Genomic DNA, 5,400 nt, shown 5'->3' with positions numbered 1-5,400 from the left:
ATGATTTCAGGTATTTTCTGGCTGAAATTGAGGGACCTGAGCAAAAATCAGATTCAGAGGTTGAAGAAGGACTGCTGATGCTGTTGGATTCTGACCTCCCTACACTCAAAGTAGATTTTCTAGAGCTACAGAACTCCAAATGGCGCGCTTCTAATTGCGTTGGAAAGTAGACATCCAGGGCTTTCCAGTAATATATAATAGTCCATACTTTTGCTGATTTTAGATGACGAAAAAGGGCGTTGAATGCCAGTTCTACGCTGCAGTCTGGAGTTAAACGCCAGAAACACGTCACGAACCAGAGTTGAACGCCAAAAACACGTTACAACTTGGCGTTCAACTCCAAAAGAAGCCTCTGTACGTGGAAAGCTAAAGCTCAGCCCAAGCACACACCAAGTGGGCCCCGGAAGTGGATTTATGCATCAATTACTTACTTCTGTAAACCCTAGTAGCTAGTTTAGTATAAATAGGACTTTTTACTATTATATTAGACATCCTGGATTGTATTTTTGATCCTGTGATCACGTTTTGGGGGCTGGCCTCTCGGCCATGCCTGAACCTTTCACTTATGTATTTTCAACGGTAGAGTTTCTACACTCCATAGATTAAGGTGTGGAGCTCTACTGTTCCTCATGATTTAATGCAAAGTACTACTGTTTTTCTATTCAATTCAGCTTATTCCGCTTCTAAGATATCCATTCGCACCCAAGAACATGATGAATGTGATGATTATGTGACGCTCATCATCATTCTCACTTATGAACGCGTGCTTGACAAACACTTCCGTTCTACATGCAACTAAGCTAGAATGAGTATCTCTTAGATATCTAATACAGGGGACCGAGTACGAGTTATTAGTATCTTCGTGGTATAAGTTAGAACCCATAGATGGCCATTCCTGAGATCCGAAAAGTCTAAACCTTGTCTGTAGTATTCCGAGTAGGATCTGGGAAGGGATGGCTGTGACGAACTTCAAACTCGCGAGTGCTGGGCGTAGTGATAGATGCAAAAGGATAGTAAATCCTATTCCAGTATGATCGAGAACCTCCAGATGATTAGCCATGCCGTGACAGAGCATTTGGACCATTTTCACAGAGAGGATGGGATGTAGCCATTGACAACGGTGATGCCCTTACAGAAAGCTTGCCATGGAAAGGAGTAAGACTGATTGGATGAAGACAGCTGGAAAGCAGAGATTCAGAGGGACGAAAGCATCTCTATACGCTTATCTAAAATTCTCACCAATGAATTACATAAGTATTTCTATCTTTATTTTCTATTTATTTATTATAATTCGAAAAACTCCATAACCATTTGATATCCGCCTGACTGAGATTTACAAGGTGACCATAGCTTGCTTCATACCAACAATCTCCGTGGGATTGACCCTTACTCACGTAAGGTTTTATTACTTGGACGACACAGTACACTTGCTGGTTAGTTGTGCGAAGTTGTGAAGTTATGCTTGGACCATGGTATTGTGCACCAGTTATTGGCGCCATTGCCAGGGAGAGAATGAACAACAAATTTTACAACCTCAGAGTAACAATTTCGCATGTATCAGTAACTGTTCTCCTTTTTGATGTTATTCAGCAAGTACCTAAATACGCAAAGTTTCTAAAAGATTTATGCATACATAAAGACAAAATTAATGAATTAGAAACTATTCCTTTAGGTAGTTCTATATCTGCTTTAATGGGAGGTATACCTGAAAAGTGTAGTGATCCAAGTCCATGTATGGTTAATTGTACTATTGGTGGTGTAATATTTTCTGACTGCATGTGTGATTTAGGAGCATGCATTAGTATAATGCCTTTGTCTATATATGATACTTTGAGGCTCCCTCCCTTAAAAAGGTTGGCAGCTCATTTTGTGTTAGCAGATAAAAGCATTATTACAATGGTTGGAGTTGCTGAAGATGTATTAATGAGCATTAAGGGGCTCACATTTCCCATTGACTTCTACATTCTGGAAATGCCCCTTAATGACTCAGGAAGGCCATCATCAATCCTGCTTGGAAGACCATTCCTGAAGACTTCAAAATTCAAGCTGGACGCATTTTCTGGAACTTATTCTTTTGAAATAGATGGCAGAATAGTGAAATTCAGTTTAAATGGAGCTATGGAGCACCCTCTGGATGATTATTCTATCTTCTAGTGTGACATCATAGATGAAACTATGGCTGAAGTTCACCAGGAGGAGTTAGAAGAGAAGTACACAGGACAAAATCCAAGTGTGGGGACACTCTTGGAGGACAATGAGAGCGCCTTGCCATTATCACCAGCCCCAGATAATCCAGAGCCTGACCATGAGCAGAAATTGGAATTAAAGCCCCTCCCTCCACACCTCAAGTATGCTTACCTTGAGGACAAGCAAAAGTTTCCAGTTATTATTGCAAGGGAACTCACTTCCCAACAAGAAGAACAGCTACTCAGTATGCTGAGAAAACACAAAAGAGCAATTGGATGGAGCTTGGTAGACATAGAAGGCATCAACCCTCAAATTTGTGAGCACAGAATATTTTTAGAAGAGGGAGCTAGGCATGTTCGTCAACCCCAGAGAAGACTGAATCCCACTATCTTGGAGGTTGTCAAAAAGGAAGTGACCAGACTACTTGAGGCAGATATCATCTACCTCATCTCAGACAGTGAATGGGTAAGCCCAGTACAAGTGGTGCCCAAGAAGTCTGGAGTCACTACAGTGAAGAATGAGCATGGAGAGCTCATAGCAACCAGAGTACAGAACGCCTGGAGAGTCTGCATTGATTACAAGCGTCTCAACCAAGCCACTCGTAAGGATCACTACCCCCTTCCATTCATTGACCAAATGCTGGATCGCTTGTCAGGTAAATCACATTATTGCTTTTTAGATGGTTACACAGGCTATTTCCAGATTCATATCGCTCTTGAAGATCAGGAAAAGACTACTTTTACATGTCCTTTTGGGACTTATGCTTATAAGAGAATGCCCTTTGGCTTGTGCAATGCACCAGCTACTTTCCAAAGGTGCATGATGAGTCTTTTCTCTGACCTTATTGAGGACTGTACGGAGGTTTTTATGGATGATTTTAGCGTTTATGGTGATTTCTTTAGCCTTTGCTTAGATAGTTTATCTAGAGTATTAGATAGATGTGTCAGTACAAACCTTGTATTGAATTTTGAAAAATATCACTTTATGGTTAAACAAGGGATTGTACTAGGACATGTTGTGTCCAATACTGGCATTTCTGTAGATCCAGCAAAGGTGGATATTATTTCTAGTTTACCTTACCCCTCCTCTATGAGGGAAGTCCGTTCGTTCCTTGGCCATGCAGGTTTTTACCGGATATTCATTAAGGACTTCAGTAAGGTAACACTTCCCTTATCCAGATTACTGCAGAAAAATATTGAGTTCAAGTTCAGTGAAGATTGCAAACAGGCATTTGATAAGCTAAAGACCGCCCTGACTCAAGCTCCAATTGTGAGAGGACCTGACTGGAGCCAGCCATTCGAAATCATGTGCGATGCTTCCAACCATGCAGTAGGAGCAGCGCTGGCTCAGCGTGAAGGTAAGGATCCTTTTGTCATTGCTTATGCGTCTAAGACTTTAGACACAGCTCAGTCTAATTACACTACTACTGAAAAAGAGCTTCTTGCTATTATTTTTGCTCTGGATAAATTCCGAGCCTATTTACTTGGTAGTAGTGTACTCAGACCACGCAGCTCTAAAGTATTTATTAGCTAAAAAGGAGTCCAAACCAAGGCTTATACGTTGGATACTTCTACTACAAGAATTTGATTTAGAAATTAAAGATAGGAGTGGTAACCAAAATCTAGTGGCAGACCACTTGAGTCGCCTTGAGCACATTAAGGATACCTCCACTCCTATAAATGATAATTTCCCATTTGATAACCTGCAAGCAGTATCTGAAGTAGTCCCTTGGTATGAACCTGTAGCTAATTATCTAGTTAGCCTCACTTTTCCTCCAAACTTTACTAAGCATCAAAGAAACAAGCTGAAAAGCGAGTCCAAATATTATATATGGGATGACCCATATTTATGGAGATGTGGCGCTGACCAGGTAATTAGAAGGTGTGTGCCTCAATCAGAATTCCAGTCCATTTTAGAGGCCTGCCACTCATCTGAGAGTGGAAGACATTTTGGCCCTCAAAGAACAGCTAGAAAAATCTTAGACTGTGGATTCTGGTGGCCTACTCTTTTTAAAGACGCTGCTGAATTTTATAAATCTTGTTCCCCATGCCAAAGGTTTGGTAATATATCCAAGAGGGGTGAGATGCCTCAACAGACTATGCTTTTCTGTGAAATTTTTTATGTTTGGGGCATCGAATTCATGGGTCCATTTCCAAATTCTAATGGTTATTTTTACATATTGTTAGCTGTAGATTACGTTTCTAAATGAGTGGAAGCAATTCTCACCCGTAATGATGATGCTAACACTGTTGTTTCCTTTGTGAGAAACCACATTATTTGTCGCTTTGGATCACCACGAGCAATCGTGAGCGATCAAGGCACCCATTTCTGTAACAGGAGACTAACAAGATTACTAAAGAAGCATGGGATAGTTCATAAAGTGGCAATAGCCTACCACCCTCAGACTAATGGGCAAGCAGAGGTGTCAAACAAAGAGATCAAGCGTATATTGCAGAAGATAGTCAAACCTCATAGAAGAGACTGGAGCACCAGGCTACAAGATGCACTCTGGGCATACAGAACTGCATACAAGACACCCATTGGAATGAGCCCCTTCCGCTTAGTTTATGGAAAAGCCTGTCACCTCCCAGTTGAGGTAGAGCACAAAGTCTTTTGGGCAGTAAAGGAGTGCAACATGGGATTTGAGAAAGCCGGAGCTGAAAGGAAGTTGCAACTGCAAGAATTAGAAAGCCTTCGCCTAGAAGCTTATGAAAACTCAAGGCTATACAAGAAAAAGATGAAGGCTGTACATGATAAGCACATCAAGAGGAGAGAGTTCCAACCTAGGGATTTAGTTCTCCTTTACAACTCTAGACTGAGGCTCATGCCAGACAAGTTGAGATCAAAATGGGAAGGTCCATATAGAGTAGAGAAGGCTGAGCCATACGGAGTTTTCCACCTGAGTCATCCTTCAAGATCTGAATTCATCAAAGTTAATGGAAATCGTTTGAAGCTATATCATGGTGAGAAGGTGACGAAAAACAAGGAGTTAGAAATCTTCCTCTTGGAAGATCCACTCACAGTAGAAGACTGAGCTAGTGGAGCGTCCAACTTACGGACGTTAAAGCAAAGTGCTAGGTGGGAGACAACCCACCATGGTATGATCGTTCCTTTCTTTATTCTTAGTTTTCTTTTTCAATAACTCTTCTCCTTATTAGCACATTTAGTTTGCATCTGTATTTGCATATTTTTATTTTTATTTTACTAAAAAAA

The sequence above is a fragment of the Arachis ipaensis genome, chromosome B05 (assembly GCF_000816755.2).
Source record: "Arachis ipaensis cultivar K30076 chromosome B05, Araip1.1, whole genome shotgun sequence".
Taxonomy (NCBI): Eukaryota; Viridiplantae; Streptophyta; class Magnoliopsida; order Fabales; family Fabaceae; genus Arachis; species Arachis ipaensis.
Note: the sequence above shows the minus strand (reverse complement) of the source record.